The 17,696-nt window shown below is 38.2% G+C and overlaps 2 protein-coding genes across 2 annotated transcripts in view; one reads left to right on the top strand and one right to left on the bottom strand.

Moving 5' to 3' along the window:
- The window catches only part of GUF1 (GTP binding elongation factor GUF1), a 329,928-nt gene that overhangs the window by 184,192 nt on the left and 128,040 nt on the right, over window positions 1-17,696 (top strand). The window lies entirely within an intron of this gene.
- The window catches only part of KCTD8 (potassium channel tetramerization domain containing 8), a 102,611-nt gene that overhangs the window by 58,097 nt on the left and 26,818 nt on the right, over window positions 1-17,696 (bottom strand). The window lies entirely within an intron of this gene.

The raw sequence follows: 17,696 nt of genomic DNA, 5'->3' as shown, positions 1-17,696 counted from the left end.
AATAGTATCCCAAAAGAGGCATCTTTATGCTTACAGATTTTACTCATAGAAAAATAAACTGTCCAAGTTAAATAAAATGCAGCTTGTTATTACAGGCAGTTCCTCCCAATTTGCTCATACATTTTTTCTAAAAATCTTGTTTCAATGCTTAGCATAATAACCTGATAGGAACCGTTTTCTGCAAGCTTCAGATCTGAATATGTAAAACTTTCAGTCCTTAAATTAGAGTGAAAACACACCAAACAAATTACAATTGCTTTGACTCTGTGTCTTTGACACCTAAAAGTAATTAAGGGCAAAGTATAAAAAGAGAAGGGAAAAGTAGAAAGGATAATTTCAAGGTAATGATTAGATTCATTATTTATTTGTCATCAAGACAGAGTAAAACTTTAAATCATCGGAAGAACCAGCCATAGCACAGTTGTTGCTAGTTCAGCAATGCAATACACCAAGATCGCCCTTTCAGTAACATGTCATTGTCTTTGCCCTAAGCAAGGGAAAAAATCAAGGGGTGGCATATCATTAAACTAAGTTTATCAAGTAGAACACTTTGTCGGTATTTAGTGTAAATATTTGGCAATCAGCACCAAAAGTTTATGATTTAATCCTGGGAAGACTTATGTGCAAACTTAAATTTACTCAAATGCTTAAAGTTTAGAGTGTGCATAAATCTTTGGGATCATGTCTGAGTCATCCATTTAATCCTTGTGATATAAAACAACGTGCCACTATATAAAGTAATGTATCACTGTCATTATTTTTGGAGTAGGAACTTTGTCTTGAAAGCTCACTCTGACCACACGGGCTGACAAGCCAACATTGCCAAAACTTCATAAGAACACTTCACACAGAAAAAGACAGACATGAGAATAATCAGAATTTTCAGCATTACAACTCATGTTTGCAAATCTCAGTGAATTTGAAAGATAAGATCATTTGGCCGATTATTTACAGGCTACACCTCTTCCCTAGCTATGACCTGTCACATATGACAGGCCATTAAGTTCTGAAACTGAAAAAAATATTTGAATGGAAGCATGGCCCGAAAAATAAAGCATAAAAATCAGTTTATACTTGTAAAGGCTCAACTGTACTTTAAAAAGATAGTATTCACAAACAGCTTCCATTCATTATGGAGTGTGTTTCTCATTTCCTACTGCTGACTCACAGCAATTAAGGAAACGTCCTGGAGATAGAAAGACTCTGGCAGACAATTCACTGTTGGCAGATAAGCCTATTCACAATGGTGAATTTGGCTCTAGGGGCAAGAAATGAGGTGTCATGAAATTGTACAAAAGGAAAGTTTTCATGTGCTTTAATTTGAAAATTACAGAAAATGGAAAGAGGTGTATGGAATAATTAGTCTGACAACACTATGCTTTCAGTTACAGCAGGCAAAGCCATAACAAAAACAAGCAGCTGAAAACAGAAGCTTTGGGTTTCTTTCCACCCTGAATGATTCTTTAATGATGGAATAACCTCTGTCACCTACAAAGAGAGAGGGTTGGGTCAAAAACTTTCTTCTGCTGCCAATATTAAAGCAGCAAATGCAAACAAAGACACAAACAAAGTGTAAAGGTGCAATGGTGCAAAGCACAACAGAGTTCGAGTCATAAATGGGGCTTTTGTATATGATCTCACGAGATAAACACTCAGAGACGTCAAGTTTTCAACAGTTAGGCAAACATACACCCACAGAAGCTTGGGTAATAATCTGTTATAGAAATTGCAGGCACATTTCCAAACCTGTAACCTTTAATAACATGAGGGTTTATTTCTTTATTCATTTAAACCAACTGTGAAATTAAGTGGGCTCAGTACAGAACGAGAGGACAGAGAAGTTTCCAACAGTTGATTATAGCCCCCCATACCATCTTCATCACATTCTCATAAGCATGACCATGACAAGTATCAATAGAAGAAAAAGCTGCTTTGGCTTTTTCAGCTATCTACCTGTCCTGGTTTCAGCTGGGATAGAGTTAGCTGTCTTCCTAGTGGCTGGTACGGTGCTGTTTTGAGTTCAGTATGCGAAGAATGTTGATAACACACTGATGTTTTCAGTTGTTGCTCAGTAGTGTTTAGTCTAAAGTCAAGGATTTTTCAGCTTCTCATGCCCAGCCAGGGAGAAAGCTGGAGGGACACAAGATGTTGGCACAGGACAGAGGCAGAGCACCTGACCCAAACTGGCCAACGGTGTATTCCATACCATGGGACGTCCCATCTAGTTTAGGAACTGGGAAGTGGGGGGGCAGGGAATCGCTGCTCGGGGACTAACTGGGTGTTGGTCGGCGGGTGGTGAGCAATTGCACTGTGCATCATTTGTACATTCCAATCCTTTTATTATTACTGTTGCCATTTTATTAGTGTTATCATTATCATTATTAGTTTCTTCTTTTCTGTTCTATTAAACCATTCCTATCTCAACCCATGAGTTTTACTTCTTTTCCCAATTTTCTCCCCCATCCCACTGGGTGGGGGGTGAGTGAGTGAGCGGCTGCATGGTGCTTAGTTACTGGCTGGGGTTAAACCACGACTCTACCCTAGAGTAACTTGTTAACATCTTTACCTGTCTCTGCAAAGAAAATAATTGCACTTTAATATTTTAGATCACTTCATTCTTTTTTTTTCATGTCCAATTTATCTCAGAAACACTCTTTTAACAAGGAATTTTAGCTAAGAAAAATTTTGCCACCCAGTATTAAATCCCACATTTTTTATCCTTTCTAATGGTACTCAAATTTTTAATCTGGTAAATGGTAAAGAATTTACACAGATTTCAGAAACAAGTTCTCTCAAACACTGCAACAGTAAGTAGCTGTCACTTGGAGTTTATACTGCACTGCATTTAATGCCTTGTCAGTTGAATCCAGTTGCCAAGGTATGCAGTTTTCCCTGGGAAATGTCTTCTAAACCATGAGGGGAAACCTGCGTAATTTGCATAAAAATGCATAATTTGCTTCATACAGCTCATTCTTTACAAGTCACTTTGTCCATCGTGAGTCTTTTATTTCAAGAGCTGAGGTTTTCAAAATAGGTTTAGTTTTTAAGTGCACTTTGACAAAGGAACAAGTACCGTGATGTTACTGATATTTTAGATCACCAGGGTATCTCCTGTTGCAAGATCCTACATGTCAAGAACCCTCAGGTTAGTTTATGTTAGAAAAGGTCCTTGCAAGAGGTGTTGTTAACAATGATCATTAAGGTACCAACTGCAACCTGTTGGTCTGGGCGAAGCAGGTACACCTGCCCTGGGAGAGAGAGAGAAACTTCTCGGCCCGCGGCCGGTGGGGTTGGGTTACGACCGCCAGGCTCAGGTACACACTTCCGCCAGGAAGAAGGAAGCGTTGGCCCTCGGCCAGCGAGGACTGACAGGACCCCATTCGACCACAGGTCAGATTCGACCGGGGTCCAAAGGGATCCCCACCGGAGGGCAGACTGAGCCGGCCCCCCTGGGAGCAGCGGGTCTGCGCTGGGGACGCTCCCCTTGGGTGGGGTCATTTTGGGTCATCCTTTCCAAAGCTTGGGAATTCTTAAGTCGGTCGTGTAGTACTAGTTTCCCCTTACATCATTGAACCTGTGGTTTACTAATGTTGTTGTTCTAAATGATTTTGATTGAAGAATAAATTTTGTTATCACCTGTTTAATTTGACTGTGTGAGCCTCCGTGACACTGGGCAAGCCTTCCAGCGCAGATGGGCTGCCCCTGATTTTCAACTAGCTGAAGCAAGAAACAATTATTTTCCACTTTGCCCCCGAGCATTTAGAACAAAACAAATAAAATAAATAAATCTCTGATTGGTGGTTAAGTGAAGAAAGAAATACTCAGTGCTAGTGGAAACACTGCACAGGAACAAACACTATGTGCCTAGTTTTCTAAGTAAAAGTAGGCATCTGAAAAAAGATACACACAATTTAAATAACTATATATGTAAGGCTAGAGAGCTTACAAGTATTTTTACGATCAAATGCAGAAAGAGGTGTAATTTTTTTCTTATGCAGAGTATGTTAATATCCTTCATCATCTTATTGCCTTTTAAAATGTCCAAGCACATAGCAATATTATTTAGAACTAGAAGACTATTTATCATTCTCAAGGTCAGATGCTTATCTACAACCAACTAGACTGTAATCAGTGCCACTGCTCTGTGAGAATAAACATCTCAGACCATGGATTCTCTTTCATACTACGAAGAAAACAGGAGGGTGGGAAACTCCATCTCTTCAGACTTCTATAAAAGCACTCGTAGTTCCCTGTTACTGGTCTCTATCCCTTAATTATAATTTTTTCTCTTCTACTTTTCATGTTGTCATTGATCCCGTAACAAACTTGTTCTAAATTTATAAATATCTACACTCTTTTTCACTGCCACAAACATTATAGCGTTTACTCATTTTTAGGGGAAAAGATATTCTATTTTTAATGAACATTCTCAAATGGAATAATTTCAGTTATCATTAGTCATGGACCTCAGAACTCCAGACAGGAAATCACAGAGATATCTGAAGCCCAAGATGCTAATGTCTACAAAAAAATCATTATTTATCATTTCTACTGAAGAGTGTTGTACAGAGTTACAGCTAAGGGGCAAAAATACCCTATCAGTCCACACATGTCAAGTGTTTGTAAATTCAATAACCATTGGAAAAAAAAAAAAAAAAAAGAAAAAAAAAGGATTAACTAAAAATTATGAACTTAACTTAAAACTAACCCAGTTTGTAACACCTAAAAGTTTGATACTGGGAAACTGACTGATGTGAACCATCAAAAGAAGCATGACCAGAAGGTTGAGGGAGGTGATTCTCCCCCTCTAATCAGCTCTTGTGAGACACCACCTGGAGTACTGCATCCAGCTCTGGGGCCCCCAACATAAGAAGGACATGGACCTGTTGGAGTGAGTCCAGAGGAGGGCCATGAAGATGATCAGAGGGCTGGAGCACCTCTCCTATGAGGAGAGGCTGAGAGAGTTGGGGCTGTTCAGCCTGGAGAAGAGAAGGCTCTGGGGAGACCTTATAGTGGCCTTCCAGTACCTAAAGGGGCCTACAAGAAAGCTGGAGAGGGACTTTCTACAAAGGCAGGTAGTGATAGGACTAGGAGTAATGGCTTTAAACTGCAGGAGGGTAGATTTAGATTAGATGTAAGGAAGAAGTTCTTCACTGTGAGGGTGGTGAGGCACTGGCACAGGTTGCTCGGAGAGGTTGTGGATGCCCCATCTCTTAAAGTGTTCAAGGCCAGGTTGGCTGGGGCTTTGAGCAACCTGGCCTAGTGGAAGGCGTCCCTGCCCATGCAGGGGGGCTAGAACTAGACGATCTATAAGGTCCCTTGCAACCCAAACCATTCTATGATTCTATGATTCTGAAGTATTCATGAAGGAGAGAAAAAAAATTCTTGCAAATAAATTATGAATTATTTTCTTAACTCTTTTCAGGACACCCAAGTGATGTGTTTTGGTGCCTCAAAGTTTTCTCTGCTTTAAACATAAAACATTATCATATTTTAAAATTTAATGAACAAGTCATAAAGATATTACAAAGGTTCTGTGAACAATGGTTACTTCAAAAGTATTTTAGGTAGGTAAATTTAATGTTGGCTTTAAAATAAGTAGTTTATCATTTGCCGACAAAATCATCTGCCTTTTGTTGGCGAGACATTTTCTCTTGGGCAAGATGTATTAAATTCTAGGGAAAATACATAGTTTGCAAAATTATTTCCCAAAGTGTATCCAGACATCTATTTCCAGGCTTCTTGCTGTGGTGCGCCAGCATCTACATTTCAAATATTAACAGCACAGTATTTTTCAATCTTTATATATAAGTACAGGAAGTATCACTGTAGGATCACCAGCATTCATACACTTTTCTGGGCATTTGGTATTTGACATTGATCTTACCTGTTCGTAATTCCTCTGTCTAACTAAATACCTGCACTATCCATATGCATTTCTGGCTAAATAACCCTCTCCACACACAAAAAAAGGGGCTACTGACTGCTGTTCTGGACGGAGATAATGGCTTACACAGACATTTGGTTTGATGCAGCACAGCCACTATGCTGTTTTGTAACATAAGCTTTAATGCAAGGTGTACTTCATTTTCCTACTTGACACTTTCCACCAGCAGATCTTTCCTGTTTTGGTACTTCCAAACTCTATTTCTTGTAAATGGCTAAACAGCTTATATTGTGTTACAACATTATGATTAGTTTCATATCACCTCTTAAAATATTTAAGACCTATTTAAAAAATTACAGTTTTATTCAGATGAAGTTTTACTTGAGAGCATGGACTTACCCCCAGCTGAAATCAAGTTAACACTAAAGGAGGTAATCTCATTATCTTAAAACAGGCGTGCAACTTCAATCCTTCCAGGTTCCTCTGGAGGTAACTCTCTCCATCAACTACACAAAACTAAACACAGATGCTTTAAACCCCACCTGGATTAGATACTTAAAGGTAGCCTGAAGTTTGTAGTGTGAAGATTCACCATGAGCACATTCAAGCCATAAGCATGTCTTTGAACATTACTCCAGATACAGTTGTTGGTATGTAGCAAAAAACTGAGGAATGGACAAGCTCATATACAACAAAAAGGTTTTTAAACCCAAACTAAAATAGGATAGCCAACTTTGAACGGCTTGAGTTTACTAGTGAGGAAGGCCTTATTTGAACTGTGACCTAAATGCAACAATATCATAGCACCAAAGCCATCAATTCTCACTTGTAAGCCTTTCTTTCAGATCATTAAAATTCTATCTGTGTACCTAAAAAACAAAATACTGGGATGTGGTTGAAAAATTGCTTGGAGATAAATATTTTAGATATTAGTAATATATTATGACTGTTGTTTAAATTTTGTATATTGTGCTATCCGTTATTATTTCTTAATTATGTTTTAGCACCAGCAAGTAATTAATTTTCATCATACTTTTCTACCTGGAAGACTTCAAGAACCTAAAAGCATTCTGTGAAAGCTTTGAACTTTCGATTTCCTTTGTACTTCCCATTTCTCTCCCTATTCTTCTGGTTCACACTTACATATTGAAGGATACAGCAAAAAGGTCAAGTAAAAAAAGACAGCTCTAGCAGTGCTAAAAACAATACAGTATTGGAGTAAACAGAATGAAAAGTGAATTTTTATAAACATAGTTCATGAAGGCAACAGAGATTGTTGTTGAGACAATTTAGTAAAGTGCTCTTTAGTGACATTGTTGTCACTAAAGCTTACTTCTCATCTCCGAAGCTACTAAACTGAAAGTCCTTGGCATTCCAGTTTTTTAAACCATGAGTTAAATTAATTCTTGAGGGGACTTAATTTACTAAGCCCTGATGTTTTGCAAATTTCCCCCAAGAATCTCATACTTTTCATATAAGAACCTTTCCTGTTACTCATTATAGACCTCTTGGAACAGAAACTATTAGCTATTCCCAACTAGGACTGTAATCATGTATATAAAAAAGTAAAATCACTCAAATATCTTAAATTTTAGTCTTCTGAAAGAAAAAGCCACTGAGTTTATTTCAGAGAATTTCCAAACAGCCATGACTACATGATACACAGGTGGAATAATCAGCTTTCTGCAGCAACAATTCAACAAAGCACATGTAGTATCTTCCAGAAATATTGCTATTTAGGAACAGGGCATAGTTTTCAAACACAAATGGCAAGACTTGACATCTACATACTTTACTATGGATCACTGTTGGTGATATACTTTTGGTGATGTAGTGTACTATCTTAGCTACATTTTGTATATTGTTTAATTTAATAGAGTTACCTTTAATGTACAGCATGTGCCCAGCTAAAGTAATGATCTACTGGCATTGTTAGCTAAGTATTTAAAAAAAAAAAAAAAAAAAAAAAAGGCACTACTATAAATTTTTTTCATTAATTTATAAAAAAAAGAGTTAGGTTTCAAATAATTACATAAGGCAATTAGTAAGCAGCAAATACATCTATTGCCAACAGTTTGCTTTTTCAGTGCCAGTCAAGAAATGACATATGGACAAAACCAGACAGGCTGCTAGCTGGCAACCGGGTAAGTGAACAATAAAGAGGGCAACATTATAACAATCAAAATCAGCGTTTGCCATGTCAGGCTGTTGATGGGTGCCTGAAGAGATGCAAGGACTAAAGAAGGAAAGGTGAAGAGAGATCTTGGTATTGATAAATGCAAAGAAAGAGGCAATAGCAATAGTGGTAATGTTAGACTTGCTGATTTTCTCCCTGAAAAAGACAGCAGACTCCTACACAGACAGGGAAATGAAAGCAGGAGGCAGAAAATATTATGTATGCATAAAAGGCCACTTTAAATTATTCGAGATATGAATACCCAGATGAGATGCCACTGCTGTATATGCAGAATATTGTTTCTGGCCTATGGGGAAATAATGTCACGCACAGTTCCTCCCTGTGAAGGTGCAGCTGGTGTGGTTTTGTTCATATTCCTAACCACAAATAGTCACGCTTGCTGCTGGCTTCTTCTGCAAGACATGTCCCAATGCACAAACACAACTCTGGGGCTCTGCCAGGAAGGGTGTAATCCTGTGGAGGAATGAGCATAACCAGCAGGAGTGTGGCACTGCTCCTCAGAGATGGAAGCAGTGGTCCTGAGGACAAGCGGCAAGCACTTGCAGCATAAAGGGCTGCCGGCAGTCACTGACATAGCGTGCTTGCCTGGAAATTAGATCAGCACAGCTGGGATGCATTGAACAACTCAATATAAGTGCATCTGCATCATGGGATTTGGTTTCAGAATTCTCTGAATTCAAGAATAATTTTGAGACAAGAGAGATTATTCCCAAACCAAAACATGCTGTTTTTTCAACTGTCCATGTTTGCCATTACAGGCATTTATTGTGCCTGCTGTGCTGTAGAACAAGACATGGTACAGCCAGTTACATTTCTGCCTACATCATCTGTCATTGACTTGAGACTGCAGTTCCACGGATTCATCAAACTGATGAGGATACTGCTGACCCCACCACTGAGCTGTGTATGATGAATCACTGAATGCTGCAATGTTGGCCATTCCGTCAGCTACAAGTTGTGAAGTCTGTGCTTCATCCGCGCAGTACTTCATTGCCATCCTCGTGATGCACCACTACAACATGCTGCCAGATCATGCCATTCCACCTGTAGCAAGTCTGGATATTCAGTTCCCTCTTTGGCCAACCAAGTCACAGAAGTGACTGCCAGAAATCCACCACCAGAGCATGTTCTCCCTGAACGTTATGAGGAAAAACTCTTTGAAAAATTATTCAAAAGGGGAAAATCGTATCACTAATCTTGAAGAAGATTGTTGAGCAATCTTAGCCATGTTGCAATATATCCAGAAGGAAGTGATAAATCAGTGTATCATTATACAGATTATTCTGTGTGACATGTGAGATGCCATCCAAGAAGCCGTTGTCTCAAATCTGCATTGATGTCCCTGTGTTTCTCAAAAAAGAACCCCCTGACTGTGGCAGACTAACTTGAAATGAGTCAAGATCACAAACACCCACTGTAGCAGTTTCTGCTCTTTGTCAGGTGTGACTAACAAGTTACCAGGTCCTGCCATACCAAGCAACAGACCTGCATTTCTAATGAACTTGAGGACTTTGCAAAAAAACTCATTTAAGCTATCACCATCAAAAGATCAGGCTGAATACACGATGCAGATAGTTGAAAGTGCCTTATGAAGAACTCCCAACAGAGACTGGCCAACAAGGCTTTTCAGATCCCTCACCCACAGTAGGTCATGTCCACAGCTGGGCAAAGACAATCTCTGAGTGGCAGTGCTACAACACAGACTCCACCTACATCTCTGTTGAATGTACGGTGTTTTATTCCACCGCTGAGTGGCCCCAATTCACAGTCTGACTCTCCTTACCCTTGTTTCTCAAGGCAGACACATTGCTGCTGTGCTTGGGGTCTATGGGGAGTTGCAGTCTCCCAGGAAACTTGCCCAGTAGAAGGAGGTAGACGGATTTCAGATATGTGCTACATGTCCATGTTGTAGTGATGGGTATTTCATAAGGAGAAGGAGTATTTATCTACAAGGGAGACTACAATTTTGGTGGATAGGATGAAAGTTTACACAGCATGTAGGGAGATAAAAATACAGATGGAAGAGGTAAAACTGGATTTAAAGATTGTCCCAGAAACCTCCTAGATAGACCAGGCAGTAGAAGCAGGAAATAGAAAGTTATACATACCTAATATGTATAATTTTGCATGCTGTGAGCAATTGCACAACTGCTGACCATCTCAGTGGTGGTGTAGAGTTGGCTATGCACGGAATTGCCCTGTGCAGATGTTTGAGCTTCATTGCATGTGGGTTAATCACCAAGTTGCTCTAGTAAAGCAGCTCGGTGGATCTGCTGTGGTGCCACTCCTGTCATCAGTGGCCAATGTCCTGGCTAAGATATAAAAGACTATTGATGGGGAGGTTTTATTCACACTACTGCAGAAAACCTGTCAGCATGTGCACTACAGGTTTCAAAAAATCTGGGAGCACAGGAACAAAAATTTAGAAAACATGGTTCTTTCACATGATCTGGTTTAGAGGAACAAAAGACTGCCCAGATGATTTGTATTCTTCTGTGTTTATGGTGTTGAGCATGGTAATATTAGGGGCAAGTAAGGAAAGAACACTATCCCTTCCAATTCCTACCCACTTCTTCTTCCAGTAAGGGGCCTCTGCCAAAAGTGCACTGATGAGAGATACACGTATTTCAGCCCCATATAGTTTCAGAGCCAGGAGGGAATAAGTAGAGTGTAATGCATGCCTCCTTACCAGCTGTTGGCAGGCAGGTGATCATTGGAGGAATAACTAGACAGAAACAACAGACTTAATAGCAAATCAAGAGACCTCTGCAGAACCTTGTAGCAGGCTTGTGGAGTTGCAGCTAAAGGTGAAGATACAAGTATTGAAAGCGAGTGCAAGAAAGAAGGAATAAAAGTCATTGTTTGGAAGGCTTGTTATTGACACCTTCATGGTGTGGAGCTCACCAATCTGCTGGGGCAGCATCCATTAGGTGAAGCTGATCAGTAAGAACACAGTCCAACCCTCACCACGTAACTGCTGAGGCAAAGAGCTACATCTCTACTTTCTGTGTGTTTTGTGCACACTTTACAGGCTTGTAGCCGCTTACGCATTTTGGTGAGCCTAAAGGATGCGGTATTACTCGAGATGGATGCCTAGGTCTCTCAAGTACATCTTGCATACTGTGAAATTAGCCTGTCTGGTCTGAAGCAGCTGCCTAATGATCAAATGTAGGCACTTAGCTTGTGTGACGTGTTTGATTGCATCTTAGACAGCTAATTTCCCATCTTTCTGTCTTTGGACTGAAGCAACTCAAACCTTCTTAAAATCAACATGGAGAAGTCTTACAACATACAGTCAACGAGAAGTTGCAAATACACATGCTGGATGGGTACTGTTGAGGCAAGCACCAGTAGACTGACCTTAATTGGAGGGAAGGGCACAGGAAGGTGCAAAATGTAGTAAAACAATTATTTTTACCAACAGTGCACAGGAATAGGAAGGCTGAGGTTGGAAGAGTAGTCACTAATGCTGACAGGCTGTAAGTAGGGATGGAAGAGAAAAGGTAGATCAAACAAACGGGCATAGAGGAAAGGCAGCTAGTTATGGCTGGGAAGATGATTCAACAGCTGAGAGCTACTCAAGCAAGAGACAATCTTTGTGAACACACAGATCAAATGAACTTATTATTGTTACAAAAGCTGCTTGAAACAAGTGTGGAAAATAGGTCGCAACTGCAACAGCCCAAAATAGCAAGGGAAAAACGAGCAGAGCACATTGTGCTGTGAGGCAAAGAGTCAGAAGTCTAAAATATGAGCAGATGTATTAGTATGAACTACCAGTGAAGGGCTCTCATAACACAAATAAGTGTGTATATCCTCCCTCCATACTTCTTTTATAGGTAATAATTCGCTAAAGATTACGATGAAAGTGTTAGGAAATTGAAGACAAGTAGTTAATTTTAAGGGCAGAAACTTTACTGACTTTACTGGTGGTTGTATGCTGGTAATGAGGAATCCTGAAAACTAAATATTTAAACGTGAAACACTTTCTCATCTTTATTGCCATATGTTTCAAAACCAAATGCTACCTATGGTCTTACTAGCAACATCAAAGCTTTTGAAATTTTTGTGGAAGTCTTACATTTTCCATTTGGCTCGAAGACACAGAGGAAGGCTCTTGAAAGCCTTTGGGAATATATCACAAACACAGTTACATATATTAATAAGAAAATGCCCCAGCCTTGTAACAGAAAGACCAGCTTGCACATTATAGTCAAGTCCAGAGGGACATATGCAGGTGGGTTGAATTACATGTGGACTAATAGGCAAAAATGCTGAAATCAGCTTATTTCCATTTCAAGAGGAGCCTGATATTACACATTAGATGAAAAAGTTGGAAATCTTTCAAAGAAAAATTTGCTTGGTATTTTAAAAGCAACTATCATTTTAGCACATTATGTGGAACTAAAGGCCAGAGGAAAAGATTACTATTCAAAATGCTCCTTTTTTTTTTCTTACTCAGATACTCCCTGGAAGAAATGGTGAAAATGTAGATTTTAACCTTTCAGATATCTACTTCACATGATTTCATTGAGTGTAATATTACACTGTCATATTTCACTGTGAAGCGGTTGATGATGTTGATGAAACAAATGGCATCTTATGATTACAGAGGTAATGCCATTGATTGACCAAGAATTCAATTACAGACATTTCACAGAGAGAACCTGAAAGATTTCAAAGCTTTAACCTGGTAGGTAAAGTCATCCTGGGCAGTGTTTTGACATCCTGTTATTTCCATCATGGAAGTAACCAAAAAACATAAAGCTTTTTACATGAAGTGGGAGCTTGATTAGATCTTACATCCTGGAATATACCTCAAATATAAATGGTTATGCTAAGCGTTTAAAATGTTGTATTTTTTAAAAAAAGTAGTTCAAAACCTACATATTAGTAGTATAATTTACAATTTAATTTAATTAGAACATGTCTCACAAGTGGATTTCCATTATACTATTCCCAAATGACTGTGTCTAATATAGTCTATAAATAGAAAGCCAAGTCACAAGACACAGATTGGACTTTGTGGTTGAGAATCAATGGGTCTGACAGTGCCAATGATGCCTTCTGTTAGAATAAAATATAGTTCACAGCCAAAAATTACATATGTGAATATATGTATATAATTGCCACTCCAAAACCTGTGGCATGTTATGGCAAAACATTGAAAACACGGGATGAGAATTTTAAAATTCTGAATGTAGATGTGAAAATTTCATAAAGTGGGACTTAATTAATACCTGTTGTGAAAAGGACCTGAAATAAAACCGTGTGAAATTTAAATGTCATGCTACTTCCTATTTATTGCAGAGTGGATCTACTCCACACAAAGTTCTAAAGTGGACGGTCTTATCAATTTTGTGCAGAGAATTACATTGCAGGAATGGTTTAAATTCACTGTGCACCAAAGGCCCAAGGCGAGCAAAATGTCTAACTTAGTAGTAGGAATGTCTTTTTGCCACTAGAAGAGATAATGAATCCTATTACTAAAACGCAGCAGTAAGCCTAATTTTGAAGTCACTATAAGTTATAACTTTAAAATTAGCATTTTAAATTTTATTCCTACTTTTAATATAGTTTCCTAGCAAATTGGTACATAAAAAAAGTAAAGAGGAAACAGCAGGCAACAATCAACTCTTGATTATATGCTCTCAGACTCTGAAGGTGTTGGACAACCTGGGTAACCCGAAACCACATATGATACAAGCTACACTTGAGATTCAGCCATAAGAACACACAGCAAGGGTGCAGCAGGTAAAGGGCAGCATTGCTGTTGAGTGCGGAGCAGGGAGATCCCCCAGCTGGCACCCGGCGAGCAGTCAAGAACATACTGCGCGCTCAGCCTGGGCATGCCCGCGCTCCTCCTGCAAGGAAACCAGCTCACGCAGAGCCAGCACCGGTGTCTCCACATCAGCGGCCCACTTAACCCCGAGACCGAATAGTTCGTCCTCGGATAATCGAGAGTTGACTGTATCTGGATGAGCTGAGTCCATTTATTAAACGTCACCTGTAACTGTGGCTACAACAAGCGAAGGGAAGTTTTCCCTTGCCATATGCTGTTTATTGAATGCGGTTCAAATGTTCAGATCTTCAGTGCCTTAGCCGATTATTCAATTTAAAGACTAAGATAACACTTCTTGTAAAGAACTTTCATGCAGTGTTACGGATGTTACTTTAGCCTGCCATTTTGCTACTGCTAGTTATCAAGTTTTTACATAAGCTCAGCACGGAGGACTAGTTTGCACTGAATTGACTAGAAGTATTTTCTTTCTACTCTCCTCTTCCAATTTCAAAAACTTAAATTTATTCATGTAATTCCTCACCTTAGTTTTAATGCTGCAAACCACTGCGATTTCCAGTTACGCACATGCTTAGTGTAGCCCTTATAAATGCCTTGCAGATTTGTATTTTCTTCTCTGATTGCATTACACCACATTTAAAGGAAATGGTAATCCCACATATCCTAGAGATGATGTGAGCACTAAATCATATATTTAAAGTACACTAAAACCTTCAAGTGTGGGGAACTATAGAAGTTTAAAATATTATTACTAATACTCACCAAGAGAATCATAGAATCATTTAGGTTGGAAAGGACCTTCAAGAAGTAAGACTAATCGCTGTTATACCTCCTCATAATATTATAATGCCATTGTCTCTGGTGGAGAACAAACTAGGCTGGCAACCTATCTGTTTATCCTCAGTTAAAGGATTTAGAAACATTTTTACCGCAAACTTTGGGAAGAGCTATCAAACATACAACATGACTGAAGAGTGCTGCTGAATTTACTGCCTAGTTGACTAAATATTGTTTTAATGTTACTTTTTATTTACTCCTGCAACATGTAGAATTCTGACAGACTACAACCTAGAACACTCTTTTCACTCTAACACATGCTAAATTCATAACTTCCCCTTCAAATTACTAACATTTAATAAATAATATAACTAGTACCATTCTTTAACACACATAAAAATATACTTTGCTTTTAAAACACCCAAATATTTAAGAATTCTATGCAGCTAATTTTCTTGAATCACTACATTACAATTCAGTAACAATAAAATTCAAACACATGGCAACAAGCTACTGTGTAAAAATTAAAAAATATATTTTTAAACAGGATAATTTAGGGCCAAATGTACAATGTAAAGTCATTTTAACCCTAATATATGTAGCTGTATGGCTACTGTACTTAGTAGCACAGTTAAAAACGTAATTAGACCAATACTTTTGTACAAAGAAATATGCTGCTATTATCTCAGTGGGAGATAACCCTGGCCTTTAACTTGAAATAACTCAGCAAGTTATCTTCCTGATAAACAATGCAATATTAATATCACAGTTGGGAGCAGTTCTCTGAACACTCACAGCAGGTATCAAATTTGTTGCTCAATTTTTGTTGGAAATGTAGCATGTCATTCTAATGTGTATCTTTAGCTTCAAGTAAGTGGAACAAGTAGAGTTCAAGATATAATTAAAGTAATTTTATATTAAGATAAAGGACAAAACAATCCACAGAGCAGCAAATATTAAATCAGGAAAAGCATAAATGTCACTAATTATTAAAGCCACGTGTAATGGTATGATGCAACTCCGTTTCAGTAATACACAAATAAGCATATAAAAATTGAAAAAAAACCACAAAGACTTGGGGAAACGTTTGTGTATGAGTTCAGTTTATGCTGAGATTCTAAGTCAAACTGCATGATATATCACGGTCTCACAGATAATCCACTTTTTTTTTTTTAAAAAAGGCCTCTATAAAAAAATGTATAGCACTTCTAGATTTTTTAAATACAAGAAACAGTTTTAAATAGGAAAGGGTGAAAGTCTAACATGGCTATTTCTTCCACTTTTGAACATCACTGATCCTAACATAAGCACTCTACACCTTTTAGTACACAACAAGATGAGACGTTTTCTTTGAGACAAAGCACATTATTTGGTAACAGACTGAAAATCAAATGCAACACAGATGGATATAGTAGGCCACTCAGCTCAATTTCTAGATTATTCCAAATTGTATAACCAAGGAATTCTCTTGGAAAAACAATAAACTGTACTTGTCATATGATTTCAATATCTAACACAATTTTCAATTAGCAAGTTGTGATAAATGCCACTAAGTGTACTGCTGTTCTTCTAGTCTCAGCCTAATTTTACCCACAGCTCATTTTGGCATTCATCATGGCTCCTCTTCCCCTTCTGTTAACACCTGAGATACAAGATAAGGGGTTTAGTGCACTGAAAAACTAAAAAAATGGAAAACAATGTTTCCTAAGGAAAAACAAAATTGCACTCTAAATCTGAAAAAATATGATTTTGTCTCTGATGTTCATGATAATCACGTTGTAAGGAATTTTGTTTTACAGTATTCAATTTTATTAAAAGCACCCTTTCCAGTGTTTCTAAAGTAGCTTTGGCAATTTCAAAGAACAAGGAGATTTTATAGCTACGGAGTGCTCAGCAGCTTATGCACCAGAACAGGCAAAAAGAAACTTCTGAAATCCCATAGTCAGCTGCTCTTATCTACAGTTGCTTTTAATTCTACATAAAATAAAGTGAGATTAATCAGAATGTCAGCTGTCCTGCCTGTCAGTATTATCTGCTGGTGGAACAAATACACCACAGAAGGTAGAGCCTGTGCATTGTAACATATTTATGTTTTGCTGCACAACTTAAAAACCCCACAGGTAGTGATTTTCTGTTGCCTTTTATAGAATCTTTCCTCCCACAATTCCTTTTGTAATCTTAGCAGGTGTTGAGGTCAGCTATAGAGATATATAGAGAGATAGATAGACAGATAGATATAGATATTTATAAAAGATGTTCAAAAGTTATTGTTAAGGGCCTCTTTTCCCCAATACATTCCCTATATTTTTCAAAAAATATATAGGTTTATATGGTTTATGTTCTTATAAAAATAATACGAAGAAACCAATGAAGACTGTCGAAGTATCTGCATGGTATGACATACAAGACTGGATCTAAAGCAATGTGAAAAAGTATCTGGACTACCCCACTCAAGTAACCACTAGAATCGCATGTCAAAGAAATAGTTTATAGAAAAGAAATTTAAAAAAACAGCTTTGCATTCACTCTGGCCATACTATCTCTATGGATCTCCATGGCTATGGATCTCTAGGTTTTGAGGGCTGCAGCGTGGCTGCAACATGGTTGCGAGAAGACACAACAGCTTATAGACAAAAAAAAGAAAAAAAAAAAAAAAAAAAAAACAGAAACAGAAGAGATCAAGAAAAACCTTCCAGACAATAGAGGGTTTAGACAAGTCAATAAGCTAAGATCAGAGTGTCATAAAAGAAGAATTGAAGTAGTGTGACATGTAATGGGGTGAAATGTAATACTACCAAGTGAACTGATTGCTAGACTAATGACAAGAAATCTCTCAGTTGGAGAAAACAAAGGAAGAGAAAGATATGACTATCTTAATCTGGTAAACTAATGTCTGCATGACATAGCTTCATGAAAATAATGAATGTTATCCTAAAATGTGTGAATGCCACAGCAACGATAAAATCTCATTGAATGTACTCCATACAATTCTATCTTTCTTCAGAAACTGTACAGTTAAACAGGATCAGATGCAG

Source organism: Accipiter gentilis, chromosome 3 (genome assembly GCF_929443795.1).
Source record: "Accipiter gentilis chromosome 3, bAccGen1.1, whole genome shotgun sequence".
Classification (NCBI taxonomy): domain Eukaryota; kingdom Metazoa; phylum Chordata; class Aves; order Accipitriformes; family Accipitridae; genus Astur; species Astur gentilis.
The sequence above is the reverse complement of the archived record's forward strand: the minus strand, read 5'-3'. Positions and strand labels throughout refer to the sequence as shown.